Consider the following 15,193-nt stretch of genomic DNA (forward strand, 5'->3'; position numbering starts at 1 on the left):
CACAGCCTGCCTCCTGACCTGTCACTTCATGTCTTGCCTTCTCCATCCGAGATGTGGGCAAGGATGAACAAATGCTGTTGTTGGCTACAGCAAAAATAGTCAAAATGCTTTGGAGTGGCAGGGGATGAGGTAGGGTAAATAAGTTGCCAAATTTTTACACAGTGTCCCACCTCGTGGGCATTTAAAATCATGTGGTAGAAGGACCTCATTGGGACCTCACAAGGAACGATAAGAGAGGCGGCAGTAAGGCACCATCCTGGTGACACTTAGTGCACACGTGCATGCACACGCACCTGCACACATGCCCATGCATGCACATGCACATGGACCTATATGTGTGTTCACGTGCACACACCACACAGTCATGCACACGCTCACATGTGCATGCATGCATGCACGCCTGAACACATGCACATACTCACATATACATTCCTGTACACACACTTGCACACGCGCACACACCAGCATGCATGCACACACATACACATGCATGTACGTGTACACACACCTGTGCACATACACCTGCATGCACACATGTACACACACCTACATTCACGCATGCATAACACATACACATACATGCAAGTGTATACACTTGGATGTGCACATGCACATACTCATGCGCAAGCATGCACACATACATACGCATACACAGGAAATGGTGCAAAAGGTGTGCACCCAAATGCCCACCCAAGTGGTCTACGGAAGTTGGAACTGATTTCTCCCTGTCACTTCCTTCTCCCTTCTGTTCTGTGATGCTGAGTCTGTTTAGCTCTCTCATGACCATAAAGTACTAGAACTTACTGCTTTTCCAAAGCTCTGCATGGAGCCCAAATGGGGCCCTGCAAAGGCGTGAGAGGTGCCCGCCTGGTGTCTCTGAGGGTCATGCTGGAGCACCTCGGTTACTGCAGTGGCCTCTGAAGCCTCGTGCTGACCCCTCCCCCCAGGGGAACTGAGACTCCACCTCCAGGACCCTTCAGGATCCAGTGCTGGACTTCGTCCCTGCCCTGAGGGAGCACCTGTCCAGGAGCATCTGCATGGAAAGGAACTCACCCCCAGGGCTGCCAGGGCAGGCCCTGTGATTCTCCGGGGATCCCAAAGCAGGAGAGGCCTCACCAGAGAGCCAAGCTCCCTGCCTGTAGGGAGCCTGCCACTCTTGCTTACGTGGCCCACCTGACCCCCTCAACCCCATTTCTCACGTCAGTCTGAGGCGGGTTAGTGCAGAGCACGGCTGGCACTGCACAGGCAGCAATGTGGGGCCGTCAGCCCATAGAAGGAACTAGAAGCCAGGCCTGGAAGGACAGCTGGAGAAGAGACTGGGGTCTGCTAGCACTCACAGCCCATGGGGGCTGAGAAGGGGCAGGGGTCCTGATGGGGAGGGGTCCTGGAGGCCACGGGGAGGGGGGAGGGGGAAGGAGGACCAAGGCTGTTGGTGTGTGATGTAGTCATGGTCCAGTCAGAGGACTGGGGTCTGTATCTCGGGCTGTGGCCGCATGGAGGTCACAAGTGACCTTAGGAGGGGGAGCCCAGCTCAAGGGGAGGGATTGTGGGCGAATGGGTGGGGCCTGGCCCCCTCTGTAGCTCTGGCTTTGCTGGGCGCACACCTACAGCCTGATGCATCCGCACAGGGCAGCGTGGACTGGTCTCTCGGGCCCAGCCTGGATGCGGGCCCGGAAGGGAGGAGTCGCTGGCAGACCAGAATCCCAAGGTCACAGGGTCAAGTGTGGAGGATGCTGGTGCCCCGCTGAGCAGAGGCAATGGTGGGGGTTACTCCAGGCTAAATAAATAAGAAAAGCAAGTGAAAAGAGAAGGGAAGACACAACACATCCGTTAGCTGCTCTGCAGGCCAGCTCTGCAGGGAGCCTGGGGCGGCAGCAGGGTGGGCTGCCGGGGGAGGGGGGTAAAGCAGAGGGTACAGGCGCCCTGGGGGGGCTGCAGCCTGGCCCACAGCCCCTCCTTTCCTGTCCTTAGACTCGCAGATTAGGGCCTGAGGTGCCTCGGGCGCAGGAAGGATGCCCGACCTGCTTGTGCAACATCGGAGCTGCCTCTGCCCTCTCAGCCCTGATGCAGGTGGCCACAGAGCCTGCCGGCCGCCCAGGCAACACCAGGCCCTCGGATGCCCCACAGCTGCCAATCAGGCCTCCCTTGTCTCGACTCTGCCCCTGCCACCTGGACACCCTCTCCTGCTCCCTGCCTGCCGCCCCCATTGTTTCCTTGTGAACCTGACACAAGCCCCTGGTTGTGACCCCTGGGCCACGAATGCAGCAGACAGAGAGACCATGAAGCCCACCAGCCCCAGCCCGAGGCAACGCCCAGTGGGGGACCCTGCAAGGGAACGGAGAGGGCTGAGGGCGTCCTGGAAGAAGAAAAGGCACTGGCAGGGGTGGGGGGGCACATGCGGGAATGGGGAGCAGCATGGGGGGGAATAGGGGGGGTGCAGGATGCCGGGGGGTGGGCCTCTGCATCTCCTTCTGGGCCTGCTGGAAAGGTTGATTGTGAACCCAAATCCCTGGGCCCTGAGCCCCTGGAATCGGTGTACACACATAGTTGCATTTTTCCGGGGAGGAAACAGGCTTCAATCAGAGCCTGAAAGGCCCATGACCCCCTCCCCAGGAAGAACCTTCCCATTTCACAGATGCAGGGGCAACATCTCCAGGGTCGAGAAGGGGTTGATGACAGAGCTGGAGTCAAGACCCAGTCGTGACCCCTGGGAAGGGGCTGCTTCACCTGGGAAGGGCAGGCCCCCCCGCTCCCACCCCACCACAGGAAAAGGAGGAGGAGAGCCGGGTCGCCTGGGAAAGACAGCGGTGCTCATCCCGCCCCACCCCATCCAGGCTTCATGATAGCCCATTTTACAGATGTAAGAGCTGAGGCCTGGACAGTGTGGGGGGTGAATCGTGGCCCTCCAAAACTGCATCTCCTGGGGCCAGTGAATGGGACCCTATCAGGAATAGATCTTTGCAGATGTAATTATGTTGGGGTCTCGAGATGAGGTCATCCTGGACTCGGGTGGATCTTAAGCCCAACGACGAGTGTCCTGACAAGAGACAGAAAAGGGGAGGCCGGGGCAGCCCGGGTGGCTCAGCTGTTTAGCGCCGCCTTCAGCCCAGGACGTGATCCTGGGGACCCAGGATTGAGTCCCACATCAGGCTTCCCTGCCTGGAGACTGCTTCTCCCTTTGCCTGTGTCTGTGCCTCTAACTCTCTCTGTGTGTCTCATGAATAAATAATAAATAAATAAAATCTTTAAAAAAAAGAAAAGAAAAGGGGAGGCCGAGTGGCTGGAGCAGTGCAGAGGGAGCGCTGGGGCCACTGGGCTGGGAGATGCACACTTGGCCAGAGCCTCCAGGGAATCGCGGCCCTGTGACACCTGCTTTGGGACTTGAGGCCATCAGGACCAGGAAGGAAAGCCCTCCTGCTGTTTTCGGGCTCCCAGCCTGTGGTCCTCGGTTACATGCAGGGACCAAGCAGGGGTTCACCACGTGGGAGGGCCCCCAGAGTCCCAGCAGCACACAGCCCTGAGCCGCCCTGGACTGAGAGCCCCCGAAGAGCAGAAGCGGGCTCCTTGCTGCCTAGGCCTCAGGGTCCCGCTGCACCCCAGCCCAGCCCCAGCCCCAGCCCACGCCTGGCTATCGTGAGGTCCCAGGACTACAGCGCCGCCCCGCACCCTCCCCCCCAGCATCCAGTGTGGTTCCCCCTCATGCAGACAGCCGGCCAAGCATGGAGCCTGCAGGGAGCTGGGGACGTGATCGGGCCCAGGCTCCACGGAACAGGAATAGCAGAGGCTGCAGGGGCCATGGGCAACTCTGGGGCAGGGTGTCGGGACAGGGTCAGGGACAGGCCGCTCCAGGAGCCAAGAATGGGTCGGGCCAGGCCAGGCCAGCAGCATCCAGGCCTCCTCCGGGGCCCACTCCTCTGCCCTCCATGGGACCTTCCCAGTCAGGCCCACCGCTGGGGCTGTGCCCTCCATTGTCCACAAAAGGTCCGGAATGGGACCCGAAAGATGCCCCCTCACCCCAGCTCTGCTGTGATCCCACCCTGCGCTTGCTTCCTCACCTGCAAGCACAATCCAGCGCCTCGGGTATCGCAGCCAGGGGCCCCAGGCAAGATGGGCAGGTGGGGCAGGGGCCGCCGGGTGCCTGCAGGGGCATCAGGGTGGCCAGGCAGCCAGCCCCACATCCTCCCTGACAACAGCAGTGACTCACGGGGCTGCCTCCTCTACGCTGCCCACCTTTGCCCTGTGGCATCTGACCCTATCACCTGTCCTACCCCCGCTTGCTGCCACAGCCTCCCCAAGCCCTGCCAGACTCCCGGCCTGAGCCTTCGTGCTTCTCTCCTTCTTCCTGTCTGGAGGCCGGTGCGGCTGTTCCCCACCCCAGGGCCTTTGTACAGGCTGGGTCTTCTTCCCAGAACCCTGCCCGCCTTCCCCAGACAACAGCCCGTCCTTTCTGGCCCTCTCCAAGACCCTGTGGCCCCTGGAACTCAAAACCCAAGCCAGGAAACATTTGCTCACTGCCCGCTTCCCTCCAAGAGGGTGGGCCATGAATACTGGGGGCCTGGTCTTCCTGCCTTGGCAAGTGCCGGGCAACATGCGCAGTGGGTCTTCAACAAGCAAGCGCAGGTCCCCCGGATGACGAGTGTCAGCGACCAGCGTTCGGCAAGGTTTCCCCTGTGCCCCCAGTGGCCTTGCGGGGCGGGCCTCGGTTCTCCCCTCCTGTCACGTTGAGAAGAAGACGGTGCAGAGAGAATGGGATGTGCCCAGAGCCCTGCGGCTCATTCACAGCGGGACGTTTTGGACACGGCTGCTCGGCCTGCCCCTACCCTGCCCCGTCACCGGGGGATGAGCCATACTGCAGTTTGGAAAGCACTGGGTGAGCAGAGGGGAGCAGGCTTCTTCCACGCGGGACTTCTCAGGGCCTTAGCTGCCCTGCACGCTGGGCCTCGGGGAGAACTGTGAGCAGTTTCCCAAACATGTTGGCCCTGGAGGCACCGAGGCAGGCCAGGGGCTGTGGCTTCTGATGGAAGTCTCTGTCCCTGTGAGAGGACAGGCCCGGCCCGGGCTTTGCAGTTACCCCCCAAGCTGCCTTCAAGTCCCACTCTGTCCTCTTCTGGCTGGGGGTCTTCTCTGAACCTCAGCCTTCTCCTCTGTCACAGGCAGGAAGGCAGGCCCAGGTGGCCGTGGCACACGTACTCTCACAAGCACCTGGCCCCCACAGGCCCCGGGGGTGGGGGAAGGCGCAGCTGGCTCCCTCTTCCTCTTGGGGCCACCATGCCCTGACCGGCAGCGTTTTTTACTCTAAATCCTTTTCCTCAGCGTTTTGTGGGGTCTTTTGTATATTTTTTTATTGGAGTTTGATTTGCCAACATACAGTATAACACTCCGCGCTCATCCCGTCAAGTGCCCCCCTCAGTGCCCGTCACCCAGTCACCCTCCTCCACCCACCTCCCCTTCCATTACCCCTTGTTCCTCGGGCGTTTTTAAGAATGAGTTCTGCTGCTCCCAGTGGAGGATCTGTCGATGCTTCCTCATGAGTCCACCACCCCTGCCCAGCTGAGCCCACCAGGCCCAGGAACTCAGAGGGACTGTGTCTGAGCCTCCCCCGCCCCAGCCCTGCCCCATCCGGCCACCCCCTGACCCCCAGCCCCAGGTCCCCGGCCCTGCAGTGCTGGGAACACTCGCTTGGTCCCCCCTCCTGCACGAGTTTCTCCAGATTCCAACTCGAGGCATCAGAGCCCGGAGCCTCCCGGAAACACCGTGGCGGGACTTACCCACCGTGGGGCCTGTGCTGGTCCCCAGGCCCCCTGCGCCTCACCTGTGTGACACAGGCACCTGGGCTGGCTGAGGACAGATGAGGGACCAGAGGCAGAGCACCCAGCACCCAGCACCCAGCACCCAGAACCGCGCCTGCCATGCTGGCCCTGTCGGGGTCATGTGTCTCCAGCTCCTGGAACCCCAGGGCCCCAGGCCCCAGAGGGACACACACAGGCGTAGATTAGACCGCTTTATTACACTCCTCATGTCCTTCTCTGCAGCCGGCTGCCACAGCCAGCACCCACCACCAACCAACCAGCGGGGAAGCAAACCAGGGCGCCACCTCCAGGCAGCCCCGGGGCCTGCACACACATCTGGGCAGCGGGGCAGCCCTGAGCCGGCTCCTGGAGGGCCATGACCTGGGTCTCAGGCCCACAGGGTCACAGGCCTGAGGCTCCTCCTTCCCTCCCCGGCCTGGTCCTGGGATATTTATATCCCAGAGGAAGGGCAGCCCCCGCACTTGGGCCACGCAGAGCTTCCGGTCCGTGGGGCCACGGGGGGCCAGGGGAGGACCAGAGGGCTCTGGAGGCCTCCCAGTCACGCAAGGAAGGCCTCCGGCCAAACACCAGCCCTGGGAACACTCCGTCCCCTCTTCCCTCCCCACGTCCGGGGGTCAGCGGTCACTTTATTAATAGCAGCCCCTGAGGGGAGGCCTCACCCCGGACGGTCACCGCTCTCCTTGCAGCCACGGCGGGTGACCTGGGGGCACTCCTGGGAGGGAGCCAGGGAGCCCCTGGGAGTGCCGGCCGGGGGACAGCACCACCCTGCCTGGAGCCTCCACACACATGCAGAGAAAGAAAAGAAAAGCAGGTTTCAAAGATCGCGTGTCCTCCGTGCCCCCAACTGCAGACACTCCACGGCAGCTCTTGGGGGCACAGAGACAGTGCGCTCATTGCATAAGGTGACAGCAGCGCGCCCTGACCTCCGGGCGAGGGGGGAACCGAGGCTGCTCCACAGGGAATATCCTATTTTAAAACCGTCAGGGGCCATTACTACCCAGAGAAAAACCTGGAAAGGTGTTCACCAAAAAGGCCTGATCCGGGCCCTCCCTCCCTGCCTCCCTCCCCTGCACCCAGAGCTCTGGACAGGTGGCCTGCCTGGGACGACGCCACTGCACACCGCGCACTGACAGCAGCTCCCACTATCACAACTCTGCCATTTACAGGAAATAGGAAACTGATAATAATGCAAATCATTCTCATCTGCAGAAATGCAAAAAAACCTGTGCCCACGAATCGGTTGTGTGGTACGGTCGGGGCTGTTTTGCCTGGTGTGGTTGTAAATGCACACGCAGCAAGTGGGTGTTCGAGTATAACAGAGGGAAACAGACTCCTGAAAGGACGAACGACCGAGAAGTGTCCAGGCTGCACCTGACAGAGCTTTTGCAGGCCAGGCCCGTTCCAGGAGCCCCTCAAACCCATCAGCCCTGGCACCTGCCAGCATCTCCAGGGCTTCTGGGGGCTCGGGAGCCTGGACTGCTGACCCCACCGCCTGACCCCGCCGCCGGGTACCACCTTCAGACATCCTATAAACACCCAGAGCCTCAGTTTCTCTCTCTGGAAAACGAGATGAGAATAGCTAGCCCTCCTGAGCCTTCCCTGGAGCCAAGCCCGAGCTCAAGCCCCGTCGGGGAAGGGAACTCAGGCACCGAGCGGGTTAGGCGACTTTCCTGAGGCCACAGAGAGCCGGACTGTGTGCTAAGGAAGTCGGCTGTGCTCCAGGGGCTGAGGCTAGCCCAGGGCTCGGTGCCCAGGCTGGTTCGTCCACACCCGCAGCCTGGACGCTGGGAGGTGCAGCCCCGCCCCCTGGTGGGCGCTCCTGGAAATGCCCAGCGAGTTGACCCTCCCGCGGACCAGACCACAAAGTGCAGGGGGAGGGCAGGACCTCACCGCCCTGGGGACAGCCCCCCACCCCCCACCGCCTCGCTACTCCTAGGCCAGCAGGACAGGAGCCAGAGGCCCGAGCACCAACAGGCCACGGCCTGCCCTGTTCCAAAGGCCCCTGGTCTGTCTGGTGGCCGTGGGCAGTGGCCTTGAAGCTGATGCCCTGGGCCCCGGCAGTCATGCCAGAGGCTCATGACGGCCCCAGCTAGGTCCTAGGTCACCAAGGCCTTCCGTTCCAAAAGGCAATGAGCCCACAGGGCCTGTGCTCTTCCTGGGAACATCCCTGCTCTCGCCTCCCAGCTGACAACCTCCCAGGAACCCAGAAAGGCCTCTGGGGCAGGCAAGCGGGGTCGGGGGCAGAGAAGGTGAGTGGGGAGGGGGCTGGGGGCCCAGCTTGCCCAGCGCCACCCCCACCCCACCCCATGCAGCTCACAGGCACTGGCAGCAAGACGGGACTTCAAGAGGAATTCCCTGAATCAAGATGCAGCCCTAACCCCACCACCAAACCCCACTCCCGCAGGACTGTGCTAGGGTGGCAGGTGCGTCCACTGGGCTGCCCTTCCCGGACACTGCCCTTCCTCGGGTGGCCGGGACCTCCAAGCTGTGAGAGCCAGCAGGCCTGGGCCATCCACCCGGCTGGGGTTCTGGGGAGGGAAAAACCCATGTGGGGAGACCCCAAAGGCCACACACTTCCCTCCCGAGGCCAGGCTTCTCCAGACCTGGCACAGAGACCTGGTGGAGGTCAGAAAATTCAAGCTTTCTAAAGCCTCTGGGGCCTGGGGTATAATAGACAAGGACAAGGCACAGTTCCTGCTCTGAATAACGGGGAGCACCATCCGGTCCAGGCAGCACCATGTTGAGTGCCTCCTGGGCCAGCCCCCAGCCTGCACCGCCGGCCTGGATGCTCAGCCTGTGCCCCCCGCGTGTACCCCCAGCCTGGACCCTTGACCTTCACCTCCAGCCTGCACCCCCAACCTGGCCTTGGCCTGCACCTCGGCCTGAACCCCTGACCTGTGCCCCCAGCCTGGACCCCCAGCCTGCACCACCAGCCTGCGCCCCCAACCTAGACCCTCAGCCTGTGCTCCCGGCCTGGACCTTCGGCCTGCACTCCCAGCCTGCACCCCCAACCTGGACCCTCAGCCTGCGCCGCCGGCCTGTGCCCCTGGCCTGGACCCTCTGCCTGTGCCTCTGGCCTGCATCCCCAGCCTGCACTCCTAGCCGGTGCCCCCAGCCTGGACCCTCAGCCTGCACCCCCGGCCTGTGTCCCCAGCCTGCACCCCTAGCTGGTGCCCCCAGCCTGGACCCTCGGCCTACACCCCTGGCCTGCGCCCTCAGCCTGGACCCTCGGCCTGCACCACCGGCCTGCGCCCTCAGCCTGGACCCTCAGTCTGCACCCCTGGTCTGTGCCCTCAGCCTGGACCCTCGGCCTGCACCCCTGGTCTGTGCCCTCAGCCTGGACCCACGACCTGCACCCCTGGCCTGCGCCCTCAGCCTGCACCCCTGGCCTGCACCCGCCACTGCTACTGCAGAACCCAGGTCTCCCCAACACAGAGCCTGCAAACCCGGAGGGCAGTGTAGCTGGTCCGGATCAGCCACAGCCGGGGCCATTCCTCCTTGCCCCCCCTCTTGCTGTCTCCCCACTCCCCTGCACTCGCTCCTCTCCCTCCTGCACAGACTCCATCCCACAGCCAAGACGCAGGGCCCCAGGTCTCATTCTCCCATCCTCAAGAGTCCACAGCCCACGCACGGGCTCTTCCCTTAAGGGTGGGGGTCGGGGGGGGGGGTCGTGTTTCACACAGAATTTCCCAAACAAGAGACAGCCAGTGTGATCACGTGGTGTGCACTGCAGGAAATGCTGCCTCCTGGGCAAATGACAAAAGTCTCCTCCCCTGTTGCCAAGGTTGCGGGACCTAGCAAATAAAACTTTGGGACCCCCAGCTGAGTCTGAATTTCAGGTGAACAATGGATAACTTTTAGTATAAGTATATCCCATAAAATATTCGGGACATACCTACGCGGAAACATTGCCATCTAATAAGATCCTGTATTTTATCCAGCAACTGCACAGGACGCTCAGAGGAGGGCCCACAAGGACCGAGGGCTTCACTGGGGCTGGAAGGGAACTGCTACTGCCACCCACTTCCTCCCACCTGGGGATGGGGGGCCAGGTCCTCACCCCAAACACCAGCAACAACCGGCTGGGTACTCTCGGGTAAGCGCCTGCCATCCCTCCGTTTCGGTGTGTGCAAAACGGACAGGTCAGCGAGGTGAGCGCAACGTCTCTTCTGGAACTTTACCGAGGTGTAGCCTGATTACAGGGGGGGGCTGTCAGGGAAGGCCACTGGGGAGGGTCCAGTGGGTTCTGTTTCCAGTGAACTCAGGGGGAGTGCACAGTGAATTGGCCCTCCCCCATAAGGGATGGCTCCGCTTGCCCATCCAGCCCCCTGCCCAGGACAGGAGGTACCTGGCCAACCCTTCCGTGGCCCGGAGAGATCGGGAGGCCTTCCCAGCCAGCGTCTGGCTGTGTGGGGCGGGGCTGAGAACATGCCAGGGCCAGGGCTGAAGGCAGGGGTCTCCAGCAGTCACACGGAGACTGACCGACCATGCATTTATCCAACCTACACAATGGGATGCCCTACGGTTCCGCGGCGAAGGGGACAGGTGGGCCCCAGGTGGCGCCGTGTGGCCTTGAGTCCTGGAGACCCGGCAGCAGACACCCAGAGAAGCAGCCTCAGGAAATGCAGCCAACAAAGCCAGGTCTGCTCCTGGGTTCCTCCCACCTGGTGCCCCCAGCCCCACGAAGCCCTGATTCTACAAGCCCTTCCTACACCTGTCACTCTCGCTGGGTCCCCTGGAAGATGTGGAGTCTCCCACCGGCCACCCAGAGCAGACAGGCTGCTAAGATGGGGGAGCTGATGTGCCTTGTGAATGCAGATCCCCGGCCTGCCCAGCCCTCTGACTCAGACTCTGGGAGGTGGTCCCAGGAGACTGCACTTTGACCCCAGGTGGTTCGGATTCACCCTAAAGCTTGCGAGGCGCGGCCTGGGGCTCCTGAGGAGCCCATGTGCACCAGGAGCTTGAGAAGCCAAGCGGAGGTGGCCTGGATGGGCAGGAGGCCCACATGGCCTGGATGGGCAGGAGGCATCACTGGGACCCAGCTGCCTCCGACGGAGCCTCCGTGTGCCCAGACCTGGGGCCCGGGCCGAGGCAGAGCCGCGGTGGAGCACGCCAGTCGGGCACAGGCGGTCGGGGCGCAACACACACTCCCTATTCCGCCGACGCCCAGTGTGGCCTGGCCCGAGCTGCCCAACCCCTTGGGCCTCTGCATCTTCAGCTACAAAATGGGGGTGCTGGCGGCCTCTTCCCCGTGGGGCTGGGGGAGCTGGGGAGGGTGCCGTGCCAGGTCGCGCGGCGCAGCGGGTGGCCTGACGGAGCCCTGGGCGCGGCCCGCCCTTCACCCCCGGCAAGGTGGCACAGTCGTCCCCCACCCTCGCTGGCTCCCCCCGACTCATCAGCGAGCACGTGCCGCCGCGCCTCAGCGGCTGGACCCGCCGCCACCCCTTGGAGGCCACCGCTCCTCCGGCCCCTGGGCTCCGGGTGAGGGCGGCGGAGAAACTGACGAACCGCTTTAACCAACAAACTGTTTTGGTGCAGTTCGGAAGCAGACATCCAACAGGCACCGAGAAGCGCCCCCCAGCTGCTCACTGCCCGCAGCCACCCAGGGCCGGCCCCTGCAGGTGGGCGTGTGGATGCAGCGTGCAGGAGCACAGGCATGCGAGGGGGCGCGCACACCTGCACACAGGTGCACGCGCAGACGTGTTCACGCCTGCGCACGAGCTCAGGCCCCGCACATACAGGGACAACGACCACGCGTGTCCTTGCACCGCACACACGTGCACACGGGCGCACACGGGCGCACGCACGCTCTCCCAGGGCCACGGCTTCGGGGACGGGCAGGCGGGAAGCGTCAGGCTTCAATCAAGCCCCGAGGAAAGCGCAGACAGAAGGCGTGGAGGCGGCCGTGCGCCAACACGCCCGCTCTGGGGCTCGAACCCGCGGCTCGAGGACTGGGCGCAGCGCTCACGGAGCATGCGCAAGCCGCGCAGAGAGGCCTCGGAGCATGCGCACGCCGCGTCCCGCGCCTCCCGCGCCTCCAGCACCCACAGTTCCTAGCGCAGAGCCGCGTCCGGAAATCCGTAGAGGGGCGCTCCGTTCCTCGCCCTCTGATTCGCTCGCACTCACTGCCGTTTCCGCAGGAAGTTCCGAGCCTCGGCCCGGCCCGTCCGCGAGGCGTGTTCCTGTAGGTCGTGCGCGCGGGCCCTGTTTTGTTTCCGGGGGAATCTCGTTTTCTTGAGGGAAGTTCGGGACTTCCGCCTGCCCCCCCCTCCGGCCTCTGATTGGCTGGTTTTATGAATATATTAGCGCAGGGAAAGGCGAGTTTTCCCACACGCGGCAGCGACGGTGGGGATCTGGGGGATTCCGCGCGAGGGGCGGCGGCTCCGCGGTGCGGGCAGGCGTGTGCTCCGGCGCGGGGGCGCGGGGGGGGCCCCCCCCCCCCCCGCCTCCGCTAGTCGCCGTAAGTCAAAGGCGGCGCGCAGGAGGGCCCTTAAATAGCGCGCGGCCCTGGGTAGCGGGTGTGTTGTATGAAAGGAGAGAAGGTTAGCACTCCCCTTGACAAGGATGGAAGAGGCCCTCGGGCCTGACAACACGCATACGGTTAAGGCATTGCCACCTACTTCGTGGCATCTAACCAACGTTTTTGGGGCGGGGGACGGGGGCGCCTGCTTCCTGGCTGCCGTGCGCCGCGGGCCCTGCCCCCCGGTGCCCCCTGCCGTGCCCGGCGGAGGCGCCCTGGAGCCCCCGTGGCCGGCGCCCCGCGCCCCCAGCCCGCCCGGGGCCCCTGACGGCCCGTACCCCGCGCGGCCCGTGGGGTGCTGCTCGGCAGGACGCCCCCGCCGCCCCCCGCGCCCCCAGGCCGAGCCCAGGCCGCCGCGGGCTCCCCGGCGCGCGCCTCCCGTCCCGACCCAGCCGGCTGTGGGGCAAGGGAACGCAGCCGATCCGGGGCGGCCCTGTGGGTGCAAGCGGCGCCATCCGCCTCGGGGCCCCTGGTCCTCAGCGCCCCAGGCACCTGCGGGCCGATGGGGCGAGCCGGCTTCCGGGTTCGCGGCGGACCGAGCGAGGGGCCCCGGCGACCAAGGAGCTCGACCCAGCTGCGCAGGCAGGGGCCTTGCTGGGGCCCCGGCTCACAGCACCCGCCTGGACCCGGGGGGGGGGGGGTGCGTGTGTGCACAGGCTTGGTGTGTGCGCGAGCATCCGTGCATGACGGGCGAGCAGGCCCCGCGTATATGCGAGCATGTGCGTGTGTACACGTGCAGTGTTCACAACTGGGAAAACCTAGGCGTCGGGTACTTGACTAAAGAATATTTGGGGGGGGATGAGCAGCCCGGGTGGCCCAGTGGTTTAGCACCACCTTCGCCCAGCGCCTGATCCTGGAGTCCCGGGATCGAGTCCCACGTCCGGCTCCCCGCATGGAGCCTGCTTCTCCCTCTGCCTGTGTCTCTGCCTCTGTCTCTCTCATGAATAAATAAAATCTTTAAGAAAAGAATATTTGGGGGCACGTCCTGGGTGGCTCAGCAGTTAAGTGTCTGCCTTCAGCTCCAGGCAGGATCCTGGAGTCCCAGGATCAAGTGTCACATCGGGCTTCCTGCATGGAGCCTGCTTCTCCCTCTCTCCCTGTCCTTCACAAATAGATAAAATCTTTAAAAAGGAATATTTGAGGTGTGGGACGTGTGGGACACCTGGGTGGCGAAGCAGTTGAGCGCCCAGCTCTTGGTTTCGGCTCAGGTCATGACCCCAGGGTTCTGGGCTGAAGCCCTGCATATCGGGCTGTGCGCTCAGCGGCAAGTCTGCTTGGGATTCTCTCTCCTGCCGTGTCTGGAACAAGTCTGCTTGTTCTTTCTCTAAAATAAATAAATCTTTAAAAAAATATCTTTTAAAAAAGCTGACAAACCTAGCAAGGTTTTCTCTATGTTTATATATGCTTAAGTGGTCCACAACACAGTTTTCATGATCCCCCAAAATGTTAGTGGCAGCAGGAATCCAGGTGGTTTATAATCCTTGCCTGTTTTACATGGTCAATAATTAACACAAATAACTTTCATAGAAAAGGTATTTTTTAATAACTATGAGCTTTCTGCCAGAACATGCCCACCCAAGCAGCAAAAAGGGCCAGTGGGCTGCCAGCCCCCACCCAAAAAGCTGCACGTTAAGAAAGGGGAGTCTCAGGGGACAAAATTACAAGACATGAAAATCTTTATTTTTAAAAGAGAGAATGTATTTTTACACAAATCTACAACAGAGAATTCAAACGTAGAAAAAATAAACTATATCCAAGGGCACAGCGCCCCGCGTCCACAGCCATCTGCTCCCAGGGGAGGCCTGTTAACAGCTTCGCGCTTCCTACCAAAATACGCGGCAAAGTGGGCTCCCCAACCCCGAGCCCCTGAGCGCGGACAGCCTGTCACCACCGGGAATCCTCATGGCACAGACAGCCTCCCTGCTGTCCACCTCCAGAGGACGGGCCGGGGAAACAGAAGCTGGTTTCCAGATGCCTGTGGCCACTGGAGGGGCCCAGAAGCCTGCTGAAGGCAGCCCCCCACCCCCCCAAGGACTCGGGGCCTCGGGAAAGGCAGGGCGGACGCAGCCCCATCCACAGTCCCAAGGCAGGCAGGGCACGCGCGCCTCAGCCCCAGGTGCCGGTGGAGGGGGTGTGGACACGGCGTGGGGTCCCCAGGCCTGGGCATCCCAGCACAACCCCGCTCTCCCCATGGCACGGAGGTTCCCATTCACACAGCAGGCCTGCCGGCTGCTGGCACACCCCCCACCCCCTGCACCACCGCCTTCCCGGCAAGCCTGCGGGTCCCAGGTGGGCAGGGGGACTGCGGCCCAGCCTGAGCTTCACGCAGCCCGGCCCCGGCGGCCCCTGCAGCACTCGATGGGCCCCGGCAGGGTGGCCCGCTCCTTTCTGTCCCGCCCCGCTCATCCCAATGCTCCCAGCTCCCTTAGTTCCCACCTCCTGACCTATGGGGGGGGGGGGGGCAGGCAAGTCCTTCCCACGGGAACCCTCAACTTCCTGCCACCTCGGACACTTTCTGTTCGAGGGCTGAGCACCGCCAGGGTGGCGGCAAGGCCCCTGCCCCGTGTTACAGCCCGTGACTGTGCGTGTCAGGGACGCAGGGGGGACACAGGGAGCTACTAGCATGAGGCCAGGCTGTGGGCACCAGGACCACTGACTCCCACACACAAAGGGTTTGTACACGAGAATAACCTTACAGTGCTGTTTTCCAGAAAAGACTTTGAAACACACTGGGCACAACTACAGCAGGAACCAGTGGCCACAGATGGCGTCACTAGAGCATCTACTGAACAGACGAGGGGGCAGGCGGGACGGCCCCGGCGGCGGCTCACGGTGCTGGCACTGGGCACTAAGATACCAAAGG

General features: G+C 62.8%; 1 non-coding gene across 1 annotated transcript; it reads left to right on the plus strand.

The window, feature by feature from the left end:
* The first annotated feature begins 12,330 nt into the window (after positions 1-12,330).
* Positions 12,331-12,456, plus strand: LOC140607663 (U6atac minor spliceosomal RNA). Its single transcript, XR_012009622.1, has one exon. It is a non-coding gene; the product is annotated as a U6atac minor spliceosomal RNA (small nuclear RNA).
* Positions 12,457-15,193: the final 2,737 nt, after the last annotated feature.

The sequence above is a fragment of the Canis lupus genome, chromosome 16 (assembly GCF_048164855.1).
Source record: "Canis lupus baileyi chromosome 16, mCanLup2.hap1, whole genome shotgun sequence".
In the NCBI taxonomy this organism is placed as follows: domain Eukaryota; kingdom Metazoa; phylum Chordata; class Mammalia; order Carnivora; family Canidae; genus Canis; species Canis lupus.